The sequence below is a fragment of the Megalobrama amblycephala genome, linkage group LG7 (assembly GCF_018812025.1).
Source record: "Megalobrama amblycephala isolate DHTTF-2021 linkage group LG7, ASM1881202v1, whole genome shotgun sequence".
NCBI lineage: Eukaryota > Metazoa > Chordata > Actinopteri > Cypriniformes > Xenocyprididae > Megalobrama > Megalobrama amblycephala.
This window is the reverse complement of record NC_063050.1, coordinates 49,518,227-49,532,883: the sequence shown is the minus strand read 5'-3', so window position 1 is coordinate 49,532,883 and position 14,657 is coordinate 49,518,227. Positions and strand designations below refer to the sequence as shown.

The following is a 14,657-nucleotide window of genomic DNA, read 5'->3' as shown; positions in this document are numbered from 1 at the left end:
GCTAGGCCCTGTTTTAAAAGGTGTATCCCATTAGCCTATAGGGATGATGAAATTCGACTGAATTCGCTACAGCAGTATCCTTTCAATTTAACAAGATATACTTATGTAAGACATTGTGTAGGAGTGAGACTGAGTGGCCAAATTGAACAAATATTTGAGCAAGATTTTGCAGTTTTGGGGACTGGTTACACTAAAGCATGGTATTATGATTACAATCCAGACCCATATTTAATGATAGGTCAAACATACTTGTATTTGCTTACTAGACCTAATCTAAGACCATATATAGATAGAAGCACAGGAGAATTGGGATTGAATCTTGTTACTCCTATTCCAGGGTATCCCATGATTTGGGCCTGGAGATATAGCTCAGATATTTATCCAGTAAATTGAATTCATAAGATTGTTTTTTTCCTTTTTCTCTCCTAGCAACGAAGAATTTGCTTATTCTGTCTGCCTTATTTTTGCTATTGCTATTGCTCTCATTGAAATAAGAGAAGAAATATAAGAAATATATCTAGCTTTTGCTATTGTTTCTGCAAAGAAGTACTTGCTTGCTTAATTAACAATGGGGAATTGCTGCAGTAAAATAAAAACTGGAAAAAAACAGATCCAGGGTCCTTTCCGAGAATTGGTTAGAAAGTGGAATTTGCAAAAAGAGCAAATTGCTCAAATTCAGTTGTGGTCAAAGTTCACAAAAGGACAATTTGAGAAAAACTGTGGTACTTTGATTGTGTCAGTTTTAGGAGAATCAAGGAGTATCTTGGATAATCTATCCCCAAAGAAGCGGAGACGGATTGACTGGACGCTGTTCAACAAATGGGAGCGAGAAGCGAAGGCTCGATACGAGAGGCAGAGAAAGGGTGAGGAGGAAAAGGTTGCTCTTATTGCCTTACAGACCAAGAAGCAGAAGCAAGAGCTCGATGATATGCAGGCGGTGAGTGGATGCAGGGGGTCTCTGCCATACAATGCTGCAGGAGAAGAGGAAGTTGGACAAGTGCCAGTGGCTGGGAGCTCTGCAGAACCATGCTCCAGAAAAGGGGAAGTTAAGACAGAGGGTGAGAGCTCAGATGATGATGAGGATGAGAGGGATGCAGGAGTTTATCAGGAAGTTTGAAGACTCTTGTATGAGGCAATGACACCTGAGTTGCGTGAGCCCTCAGCCGTGTATTTAAGGGGGTGAAAAGAAAAGCTGGAAAACCACCTCTCACACACCCAGTGAAAACCCGGTCGGTCTCTGTGATTGGGAAAAAGACTGAGAAAACTTGTAATTTGCCTATGCTTCAGTTTTCAGGTGCGGAAGGGCCAGTGTGGGTGGAGAGACCTTGGGATTTGGAAGAACTTCGAAATATGACAGCTGCACTCCCAGATCCAGAAAAAGGGGTACAGCGGTTCATAAGTGCAATTACAAATGTTGATGTGACTTATAAACCCACAGGCTGAGACTGGTCAGCAATACTCAGTGCGAGACTGGGATTGAAGTGGACAGAAGTGCGTGGAGCAGGCGAAGGCGCTTTCAACCCCGCCCTGCAGCGTCTGGATGAAGGAGGGCCTGTAGCTCAGGAGTGGAGAGTCCAATGAACAGCAATGCTTGAGAGACTGAGACTGGCTTACCCACTATGGCCAGATTGGGCAGCAATTGCCAACATAAAGCAGTTGAAAGGTGAGACTGTCACTGCTTATCTTGCAAGACTAAAGACTGTTGTTGATGAATGTGCAGGTCTTCCAGAAGGAACCGACAACATGGGGGTTCTGAAACACCATTTGGTAAATGGCCTGCTTCCAAACATACAGAAAGCTGTCAAATTGACCTGCATTGGATGGGAAGCTCAGAATCTGGAAGTGGTGATGCAACATGCCAAGCATGCTGAACAGAATGACGAAAAGAGGAACACAGAGAAACAGCAGAAGTTGGAAAATGCTTAGTATATGTTTTACCAGTCCCAGTCCAGCAACCAAATGCCAAGAGATGACAACTATCAAGAGGCAAGAAGAGGAAGAGGAAGAGGCAGAGGTCATGGCAGGTGGAATGCTCAGAATGGCAGGGTTGGGGACAGAGACAGGTGTAGAATCTGCGGGCAGAGAGGTCATTGGGCTAGGGAGTGTCCGGACAATCCGAACAACTTCCCCCAACAGCAGCAGTACCAAAATAACTTCCGACAGCAGCCACAGCAGAGCAATCCGCCACAGAGGCAGAACTACAGAGAGCAACAACACACTTCTTCTTTTCCTCCCCCTCTGCCACCACCAAGCTCCACAGCATAGGATGAGGAGGGAGACACTTAAACCCGGACAACAACTCAGCTTATTCAACTGACTAAAGACCCGAGCTTGAATCCAATGATGACAATACTTGTACAAGGACTTCCAATCTCCATGTTATTAAACACTGGGGCCACAAGATCAACACTTACAGTAGAGACTGCATCTAAATTTGATAAATTGCCACTTTCTGACCAAACTTGTATTATTTATGGTATATCAGGGTTAGCACAAATTGATAAAGTGTCAATGCCATTAGCAGTAGTTAATGGGGAGAAAAAGTGTACACATTCATTTCTGATTTCTCAAACATGCCCTTTGAATTTGTTAGGCAGGATTTAATTTCTAAATTAGGATCAACAATTGATGTTTCCTTGAAAGGAGTTGAAGTGACAACTATGAGTGCTAATTTTGCTCAGATATTACCAAATTGGTATTATAATTGGGCTATAACTTCTTCATTTGACCCATATTCAGAATATAGTTTTATACCAGCTGATTATGAAAAACCATCTCATTTCCATTGCACTTCATGGTTTGTGGGTCATGAGAGAAACAGCGAGTATGAAGAAAGTTGGTTAAATTAATTTCTGGGTGAGACATTAAATCTTGAGTATCTATTAATATCGCAGCATTTCTCAGCATTCACTGTAAAACTAACACCATCTCAATCTACTCTTTTCCAACAGATGCAAGTCCAGCCTCATGTCTCTGTGGGGAAGAGAGGAAGCTCCTGGGCGGAAGTAGGAGTGTGGCTCACAGAGCAAGTAGAGAAGGGGGGCTGGACTTGACATGATGATGGGTATTATACAAATGAAGCAGGGGTAAGAGCATAACCAACAATGCAGACAGTGATGGTTCACAGGTTGTGCAGTGAAGAGAGAAATAATATTTCTAGTACTCCAATTGAAAATGATTTTGATTTATCAGGGATTCCAGAGACTCTTTGGGCAAAAGATAAATTTGATATTGGTCGGATAAAGAATGCAACGCCTCTTGTAATCATGCCTAAAACTCAGCACAGGACATATTGGCCTCAATATCCTCTCAGCAAAGAAGCTGTAGAGGGAATTTCTAAAGTTCATGCAGCGCTCGGAAAGGGGACTATTGTGCCTTGTCCAGATTCACCCATTAATTCACTGATACTCCCTGTGAGGAAGGCATCAGGTGAATGGCGTTTTGTGCAGGATTTGCGATTGGTGAATGCAGCTGTTCAGCCTCGTTCTCCAATCGTACCCAATCCTTCTATAATTCTATCTGAAATTCCAAATAATGCCACTTACTTCTCAGTGGTCGATTTGGCAAATGCATTTTTCTCAATCCCAGTCCACCCAGAGAGTAGATTCTGGTTCTCATTCCAATTCCAGAATAAGCGCTGGACTTGGACTGTAATGCCGCAGGGATATACAGAATCTCCCACTGTGTTTACCAAAGAACTTTCCAGGAATTTAGAAAGTTTCATCCCACCAAAAGGTAGTATATTAATTCAGTATGTGGATGATTTGTTGATTTGCTCTCCAGACAAAGCCTCCTGTGAAGCTGACACACATGCATTGTTGAATTTCTTAGCAGAAAATTGACATAAGGTGTCCAAAAATAAGTTGCAGGAAGTAAGGTATCTTGGCCATCTTATCTCAGCAAATGGCCGAGCTTTAGGCCTAGATCGAATTGAAGCGATCCGGAATTTCCAAAATTCTGAAACCAATTACAAAATCGCAGATGATGACATTTCTAGGGGTGACGGGATACTGTAGACCATGGATCCAAGATTATGCTGAGATCTCAAATCCCCTTCTCATGGCAGCTCATGAGGTGAAGAAATTGACAGATCTAATCACTTGGACAGACGAACGCCAAATTGCATTTGAGAAGTTGAAATTATCATTGACCACTGCACCCAGCTTAGGGCTACCACAGGCCTTAAAAAAGTTTATTAAGAATGAGAATCTAGAAGGATATTAAGATATCTTGAATACTTTTAGAGTTACAGGCATGCAAACTTTGGAAAAAGAATATTTATGGCACTCAGACAGGTATGTTATGCAATTGAGCTGAAAGAAAAAAACGAGAAACATTTCCAGTTTTAACATTATTTGTTCTTTAGATATTTCTCTTAATAAAGTATTAGCTGTATGCTTAGTGGCTCACATTTGGTTTTTGACCACTGAAAATGTGTACAATTTACCAATTTACTCATGGAGCAACAATACCATGTCCATATCTCTGGGATTGAATGATTGAGGGCCTTTAAAATGAAGATTCCCAAAGGAAAGTTTCTTAAGAACCAAAATCTAAAAGAATATTAAGATATCTTTAATACTTCTTGAGTTAGGCATGCAAACTTGAGGCAAAAACACAAAAAAGTGCTTTTTGAACCATTACATTTTTGAACCATTACTGTTGCATATAATGAAACAAAGATTTTACTAATAGATCTACCAATCTCTGTGTAAAAATAAAATAATAATGCTGCCATCTTTCTGAAGCCATTTTTACACCCCTGTAAATTGGCTCCAAATCTCAGGTGAACATTGTCTTTTTGACCCCCCTCTACAAAATAGTGGATTACTCAGTAAATATCTGTGACTTAATATTTTGGCTTTCATCAATTTTTACAGAAAAAAATATTATTGGTTGAGTTGACACGGAATGACCCATTTGCTTATAGCTTAGTTGTTCTCCAGAGAAGGAATGTAGAGGTCCAGTCATTTAGGATTTCAAGAAAGAAGACTAGTTTGTAATGTCACTAATAAATGAGACGGTTTGATTTTGTGAATCTGAAGAGCTTTTTTTCCCTGTTGTAATCAGAATTACCTTTAGTTCACCCAAAAATGAAACTTCAGAGTGTCTTCAAAGCCATGCCTCCTCCAAAACAAATGAAGGCACACACCATAAACTGTTAAAACACAGCTGCTCTAGGCCAAGCATCATAAGAGACCGTGTTAAACTATCTCATGTCTCAAAGCACATAACATTACAATAATAATGAACATAAACAACTTAGCTTGTACCTGACTGCTGCAGATTCATTTCGGTGTTGACATGGAAATGCATAATTCAGAGTCGGAGGACGTGAACAGCTTCGGTTATAACGTCACGGGTTGCTAACTCTTAAAGTCCTCCTGAAATCAAAATGTGTTTTTTTTTTAGCTTTTAGTTTGAATATGTTAGCCTTAAGGTTATGAATAAGCTGGCATGTTCCAAAACAATGACAAAATTCTCAATTACGAGATATAAGCATTCAAGATTTACAGTCTCTCGTTTCTGCTAAAATGGATCACGGATTTTCATGACATCACAGCGGACTTCAGCTTCTCATCAAATTTTCTGTCCAATCAAATGCTCTCTAGAATCTGAAGTCCCGCCCCCTCCTACATTATAAACAGACAATACTATCAACAGACACTGAAGCTGCGGCTGAAATCGGTCACTTGTTCACAAATTCACCAGTTTCTATATGGTGAATGGCACATAATGCACTATATAGAGGACAGGGAATGATTCAGTGCAAATAAGCTTTCCATTGATGTGAATGAAGTCTGTTTTTACGTTAGTGTCACGTGAACCGCTGCAGCGTGAGCGCCGTCTGCTCCAGACACAGAAGAGCGGATCATACGCGCAAGTCAGCTATCAGCTGCTCCACAAAACGTTCGGACACATTTGAATTCTACAAACAAAGCTATATTTCAAAGCAGAGAGATTATGAGGAAAATTGGGTTTTACGAGCTCAATGGCTTTGGCCGAGCTGTGATCTAGGTGAAACGCTATTTAAAAAAGGGGAGGAGCTTCTAGATATATCCCACCTTGTCTTCCTGTTTCATTGGAAATAAAGCACTTCAAGGTACTTCAGTGTGCCTTTAAATACAGACTGACATCTGCATAGCATGAAACACGAACAGGGTGCGCGAGGGTATGTATAAACATACGTTAGCTGTGTCCCAATTCAAGGGCTGCGTCCTCTAGAGGTTGCATTTGATGGCTGCATACATCATCGAGGCGGGCTCATTTAAGAAAAGTAACTGTTAGATTGCAAAGTAATAAAGAATTTACAGTATTTTACACCTCATGAAGAATAACAGTCGATTTCATTACGGTTACTTTTCTTAAATAAGACATCCTTGGTGACAATGTATGCAGTCTTCAAATGCGACGAATTGGGACACAGCAGGCAGGTAGGACATCGTATTATTTCATTCGGACCGAATATAATAATTGGATGAATATTTTATGGTCCTATGCCTTCCACAGATGATATATAACATAATCATATTGATAAAAAATACATTGCTGAATGCTATCAGGATATGAGGAGACTTTCAACCAGTATATAAAAAAAAAGGTTTCTGTAGCCTATTGTACTTTTAAGACTCATTATTACTAGAAGCTTTTTCAGCACATAAATCAATCGTTTATTTATTGAGCTTATTTAAACACAACTGAGGTAGACCAAATTGCTTTACAATGGATAAAAGAATCACAATCAATTAAAAGAAAACAAAATAGAGAAATAAAAGCAAAATAAAAAACAACACTATACTGTACTAGAGAGACCCAAAATAATGTAAATAAGGAATGTTAAATGCCAGGGAGAAAAAAAAAATGTCTTATATGATTTAAAAGCAGTGATAGATGGGGTATACCTAATGTAAAGATGAAGGCTATTCTAAAGTTTCGTTCCAGTGGTAGAGAAAGCACGATAACCATGTTTTTTAAGTTTAACTCTAGGCCAATATAACATTATGTTCCTCCTGAGCAAATACGGTGTCCAGAAATCAACAATTAATTTATCGACATAGAACTCGTTTAATGTGATAATTTCATTCTATAATACAATATATTGCAAGTCCTGAGATTCTTCATTTTAGTGAATAAACACATAGATCCGATATAATTGTTTGTGAGTTCTAATAGTCTGGCGGTAGAACTTTTGTTAAGCGTGTCGGAGGTTCTGGATTGTAATCCGCCCTTGTATATATGTGTCCCACCCGTAAATTATGCCTCTGGGTATATGGGAGCAATATATTAGTTAAGTATTGACGTGCCAGGTTATTGAGGGCTTTGTAGACAAAAAAATAAGAAGAGTTAAAATCAATCTGATACTTGACAGGGAGCCGTTGGGGCGAAGTTGATAAAAAACATGACCTGTTTGTCAAACCTTAAGCTACAGTCAAATAGGATGCCCAAAATTCCTGGAACACTGCATATTATATGAGGTGAGTGTGCATGATTTAATGATTAAATGTAATGTAAATGTAATATGTCAAGCAATAACCTCATTAGCATATGATTTTGTTGCATTAAAACTGTTGCAATCAACTATATGAAGTGAATTCTAATAGGTAACCAAGAGGCTGCGTGCTTTCATCAGACGTTTCTGACGACTCAGTAAGCTCTCCCGCTTTTGGCCAATGTCAAAGTCTTCTTTAAGTAGGAAGTCAACACCGTCTTTATCTTGCAGCAACTGCAACATGTTCCTTTGCAGCTCCAAAGCAGCTTCCTGGAGCAGCAGATAGCGGATCACCATTGGGATCTGGTCAGATAGACGTTTACTTGCAATCTGGTAAGGTAGATAAGACAGCATATAAGATTTACATCACAATTTGAGCTTCCTCTGATGGCACAGAAAGCTTTAGTTGCAAACTTACCGTGTAGTAGGACTCAAGATGCAACCTCATCTCACGCAAGGTGGCATTATTGTCTGTGCTAATGCCTACGGTCATGCAATTAACCCTTTTTTTAGTGTCTTTATCATCTTCATCCTCTTCCAGCTTATTCTTTGCATGTTGCAGGCTCTGGCTGTACGTGCCATCTTGACTGTAAACAATGAGCTCCATCTTGAATTGGGTCCTCAGCATGGACTCTGCCAAGGATTCTTTATCCTGCTTGATGGCTTCGATCTTAGTCTAAGAAAGTATAAAAATATATATATATATATATAATTTATATAAAAATATAAAAAAAAACAATTTGGCAAAATGTCAACTTAACAGCTCAAGAAAGCCATCTGAAAGTAGTTCGATACGAATATTTTGAATTTGTGTATTGCCAGAAACAATGGCATTCAAACAAAAGAAAAGTACCTTTGCTATTTTCAGAAGATTAGGGTATCCAGCAAAGCTGTACTGGGCCAGTTGGATAAACTTCCTTCTAACCACATCTATGTTAGCAGAAACACACTGTTAGTACAGCTTCTTTACCAAACGATCAGCTTGCAAGCTTGAATGTCCAGTGAATCCAGCTTGATCATACAGGTGTCAGAAAAAACTGCACTATACTAAGCCACCTTTATCAAAAAAGGTCCCCCTGTGGTGAAAATCAAGTTTGTATGTTGTTTATATGTCTATGTGGTGTTTTTAAGACAGTCCTTGTGCAAATTCAAGTCAACACCATTGCTAAGTATTTTCTTTGAGCCAAAGACAGTCTCAAAAATGCTGTTTGAAATCGCCCTTGTTCTCTATGTCACAAAAATGTAACCAATCCCGTCAACGTGTGGGCGGGGCTTTAGCATATCATTAATTATGCTGCAAAGCAGGGGAGTCTCAAGAGAAGCCAGGTTATCCTGGTATATTTTTCTGTTGTTATCAAAAATCAGGTACATTTAGCGAGTGAATTATGTATATGATGTATATTACGATGTTATGATGAACTATATGCTTTTTTTGTTGGATGCTGGTTCCTGATTTTCAGAAGACAGCTGTCTGACTCTGAGATGGTGAACAGGAACATGGTTTGTATAACATTAGCAACACATTATTATGTTGAGTTAATGGGTTGCCTTTCAATGTGATCTTTGATATTTATCAACTAGGAAGCAAAACTCATTGTCAACAAATGAAACAATCAACAAATTGACTGGATAAACTGGAAAGTTCAGAGATGGTTAAAATGGATTTAGATTTCCTGGTTTGTGATTTTCTTGACAATCCTAAGATTCCACCAGGTTGACACAGGGCCTGTGCACAAAGCGAAATTAAAATTAAAAACACAAAGCAGGATTTAAAATATACAACACAAACCAGAGATGGTCTTCAGTGTCTTTAAGGCAGGTTCCTCCAACATCTTGATCTGTTCCCTAACAAGCCCCTCAAAGGTCTTGTAATTGATGAATCCTGGAAGCTCTCTTCCCCGATACTTGGCTTCATAGTTATCAACTTCTTTCTCAATCTTCCTGTTGACTGCAAAGGATTTATGAATAATGTCAGAAGGCATTCTTACATTTACAAAGATTTTTTTTTTGATAAAACATAAATCAGTTTTTCATACATTAAAGAAATGAAAGTTGTCAAATAATCCAGACATGACTATTTTTGTCATTTAAGAATCAAAAATGTTACAGAGTTTGATAATTTACTGATTGAAACTATGATAAAGGGGGATACAGCAGACGTGAATATGGTTAAAGTAGCCTATTTTTAAACAACAACAAGAAAAAAGCAGCAGTACATATCGGAGGTACCAAGTAAATGCTTCACTTACATAAATATCCTGATTGATCCAAGAAGCCATTCCATTTTGCAAATTCGTTACGAAGTTCTGGAAAAATCAATAGATCTGATCCACATTTAACCTCTTCCCCAGTGGTCAGATTTAGGGTATCTTGTATGAAAGATGTAACTTTCTAAATTCAGTGATAAAATGTGAAAGAATTTAGTTACTCACTGATATTAATATGACTAAATATTCACACTTTGGTATAGAAGCTGTGTAGATTTTATGGCTGTACTCACATCAATGAAAAAGCTCAGTCTTTCTGCAGCGTCTGATGGGGGTCCGTTGCCATACGCCTCCAGTTCCTTCTGTGTTTCAGCGAGCTTCGCCTCGATTTGCTCTTCTAACCGAGGCAGTGATTTCTACATATAGCAAATATATAAATGAGCTATGTTTATTATGATTTTAAAAAATTCTGTAGACCCCTTTTTTATTTTGTTTGTTAGTTTATTTTGTAAAAAAATAAATATTATTTCACCTGAATGTGATGAACCAACTCAATTGTTAGTTTCTCAGCCAACTTAGGAATAGAAGCAAAACCTTCTTCATAGAGTTTGCTGGGAGAGGATTAAAAAAAAAAAAAAAAAATATTCACAAATGCATCAAATGACCTGTAACTGTACACAACAGCCCTGATTTATGGTACTAATCTACATGTACTTGAAAAGATCAGCTCAAATCTCAATAAATAACTAAATGTTGTTATCCACCTGAATTGAGGATGGTCTTTGAAGAAGGCGTTCTCTGTTTCTGTGGCCTCATTAAGAGTGACCTGATCTATAATCTCTTTTTGTCCCCTGCACCTTACAATCATGTAGCCTTTAGTAAGGTGAATGACCTCATTGTGCACAATGTCTACCACTGTCCCTTCAGTGCCCTTGTCCACCAGGTCCGGCTTTGTTAAGATGCCTGTAGTGGACAAACAACGGTTATACAGAGTCTGATTCAGTTTGATTTATAGCATTGAAATGCAATGAGTAAAGCACACCTAAAGTCCTTTCGCCCTCAGGGTCCTCCGCCTGAGCCATCTGCAATGCTTCTGTGGTTGCGATGTCAACGTTGCATGGCACCACAACCAGGTTAATGGTTTCTTGCTTTGTAACAAACTTCCTGATCAGTCTCTTAATCTAGAAGAAATGCATGTCCTGTGTCAGACCATGACAGCACAATGGTCTTTCCAACAAAATGTCATTTGAAAAATGGAGTAGATATAAAGTTTACCTGATCTCCAATATTCTCAGGTTGACCCTTGACTGCCACTCGAGCGATCCCGGGGAGGTCGATGAGAGTGAGGTCAGGAACATTGGCAGAGGTGATCTGTAGACTGATGAGTTCATCACTAATACCAACACCTGCTCCAGCCATCTCATCCTGGGCTACAAACATTTAGACAACCATTAGATGTTATTAAACTTGTCTTAGAGAGACCTCTGGATACATTATAAGAGTTTTCTACCTTCACGAATCTTTTTCTCCACTTCTGCTGGGTCATCAATGTCTTCCTCATGGTTTTGGTAACTGATTTTTGCATGCCATTTCTCTTCACCCTTGGTTCGTATCATCTTGAGCTCAAGAGGGCATCGTGTAACAATTCCTGCAAAAAAAGGGTGGAGGACATACCATGGATGTTCTTTGAAGAGCCTTACAGTACCATGTAAACTACATGGTATAGCCTATAAATATGATATGTTAATTCATTATATCAGTACCACCACTGTGCCATATTATTATAGCCTATATTTCAGTTTTATTTTTATGTACAGTATCTCACTTTTCATGTGACAACACTGAAGAAATGACACTTGTTACAAAATAACAACACAGCCATTAATGTCTAAACCGCTGGCCACAAAAGTGAGTACACCCCTAAGTGAAAATGTCCAAATTGGGCCCAAAGTGTCAATGTTTTGTGTGGCCACCATTATTTTCCAGCACTACCTTAACGCTCTTGGGCACTGGAGTCCTCTTCCACTCCTCCATGACGATATCACAGAGCTGGTGGATGTTAGAGACCTTGCGCTCCTTCACCTTCTGTTTGAGGATGCCCACAGATGCTCAATAGGGTTTAGGTCTGGATACATTCTGTAGCAAGGCAGTGGTCGTCTTGGAGGTGTGTTTGGGGTCATTATCATGTTGGAATACTGCCCTGCGACCCAGTCTCCGAGGGGAGGGGATCAAGCTCTGCTCATTCATGGTTCCCTCAATGAACTGTAGCTCCCCAGTGCCGGCAGCACTCATGCAGACCCAGAGAATGACACTCCCACCACCATGCTTGACTGTAGGCAAGACAAACTTGTCTTTGTACTCCTCACCTGGTTGCCACCACACACGCTTGACACCATCTGAACCAAATAAGTTTATCTTGGTCTCATCAGACCACAGGACATGGTTTCAGTAATCCATGTCTTTAGTCTGCTTGTCTTCAGCAAAGTGTTTGCAGGCTTTCTGGTGCATCATCTTTAGAAGAGGCTTCCTTCTGGGATGACAGCCATGCAGACCAATTTGATGCAGTGTGCGGCGTATGGTCTGACCCCCCATCCCTTCAACCTCTTCAGCAATGCTGGCAGCACTCATATGTCTACTTCCCAAACACAGCCTCTGGATATGATGCTAAGCACATGCACTCAACTTCTTTGGTCGAAGTTGTTCTGAGTGGAACCTGTCCTGTTAAACCGCTGTGTGATCTTGGCCACCGTGCTGCTGCTCAGTTTCAGGGTCTTGCCAATCTTCTCATAGCCTCTTTATGTAGAGCAACAATTCTTTTTTTCAGATCCTCAGAGGGTTCTTTGCCATGAGGTGCCATGTTGAACTTCCAGTGACCAGTATGAGAGAGTGAGAGCGATAACACCAAATGTAACACACCTGCTCCCCATTCACACCTGAGACCTTGTAACACTAATGAGTCACATGACACTGGGGAGAGAAAATGGCTAACTGGGCCCAATTTGGACATTTTCACTTAGGGGTGTACTCACTTTTGTGGCCAGCGGTTTAGACATTAATGGCTGTGTGTTGAGTTATTTTGAAGGGACAGCAAATTTACACTGTTATACAAGCTGAGTGTACAGCTTTACATTGTAGCAAAGTGTCATTTCTTCATTGTCACATGAAAAGATAAAATATTTACAAAAAAAATTTCTCATTACTCTCAAAGTGTTTGATTGCAGAATATATATATATATATATGTTTGTATTGAACATTGATGGAGAAACAGATTTTGTGTGAAAATAATTAATAAAAGTGGTCAATTTTGTTTAAAAATCGTATGAGGTGGGAGTGGGGTAAAATACACAGTATTCATACAAATACTTTAGCTACAATAATACATTTTAACATACATGTCTAGGTTAATACTAGTTCAAAAGAATCACTTTAGCACTATTTTCTGTTTATTTTTATAAATAAAAGAATTCATTTTTGTTCAAGAAATATACTGTCATTAAAATATGTTGATATAAAAATATATTTTATACAGAAACAAAATTATTTTAAAAAGTAAAGATAAAATCAATGGCGCCTTTTGCCCCAATAATTGTCCTTACCACTACCCCTGGGTAACGCTACTCCCGACAGCGCCTCCAGAACAGAACTCTTTCCTGAGCTTTGGTCTCCAATGACGGCGATGGCAGGCAACGCCAGGTCCTTTTCCACTCCCAAAGACCGTAAATTGTCGATAGTGTCGATGCAAGGGCGGATTTTTTCCTCATAGTGCTGACTGAACGTGTAACTCATTTTCTCCATCCTTAAACAACGTCGGAAATGTCAAAATAACAAACAGAAATACTTCACGTCGATTTGTCAAGCGCGGTCTGTTCGTGCACTCCTCGATAGAACTGTGTCAGAGTGATGCTGTTTCTAAACCGGTAAAGTGAATCCTAAAGCGTTTATGTACTATGCTAAGTTTCATTTCCTAGATATCATAATAGTTTCGTTTCGCCCATTTATTGCTCAATACATGACAAAATATTCATTCATTTATATTATTTATCATTAATATTAATTACTTCATTAATTGATGACTATTATTCTTGGGCTATGGTTCAAACTTTAGAGACGTCTATTAAATTTTCACTGACAGCCCAAATTTTGCCATGTTTTAGCCAAGACTTCTTTTAAGCGCAAAATTACTTGCTGGGACTCACTTGCAAGTTTAGCATGTTTGTTTACAGGCATAAGTGCAAAACGTTGAACTCGACCCAGCATTAACAATAAGAAACAGTGCTACAAACAAACTCATGTGACACCAGGTGCACATAATAAGTTTGCAGTGTGCATTATTTCCGTGCCCATGTAAACAGGTTAGACGAGCATTCACACTGCATACGGATGCGGTTCGGGAATTCATAACCTAATTAAACTCTAGCCTAGCCTACTGTTTCACAGCCAACATATGGATTTTTGTCTAAGGTAAAGCAAGGAAATGTACACCTACATCACATTTAAAAATGTATTAATCTTAGTTAATATGAATTTAATTAACTAGCCTAACAGTAAATTAATTTATTATTAAAATCCAATGTTGTAGGCCTATATGTTAATGCACTGTGAACTAATATAAACAAACAATAAACAGTTGGATTTTTATTACATTAACAAAGAATAAATACTGTAACAAATGTATTGCTCATTGTTAGTTCATGTAATGCTAGTTAACAAATGAGACTTTATTGTAAAGTGTTACCCGTTTTAATCTCTGAAATACCCTGTAGAGGGCGGTGTTTATCCATAATCCGAATACAGAGATGATGAGGTAAACAGAGCAGCACTGTCTGCTGATTAGCAGTTCTTCTGACCATGATAATAAAAGCCGGAACAAGTCATCTCTAAGTTTAAAACCTTACATGCTGTATCCTATTAGGTATGTATCATTCCTTATGAAAAAAAGAAAATGCATTCATTTAAAAGT

At 39.0% G+C, this 14,657-nt stretch overlaps 1 pseudogene; it reads right to left on the bottom strand.

Moving 5' to 3' along the window:
- Positions 1-6,647: 6,647 nt before the first annotated feature.
- Positions 6,648-13,659, bottom strand: LOC125272825 (annotated as a pseudogene).
- Between the last annotated feature and the right edge of the window lie 998 nt (positions 13,660-14,657).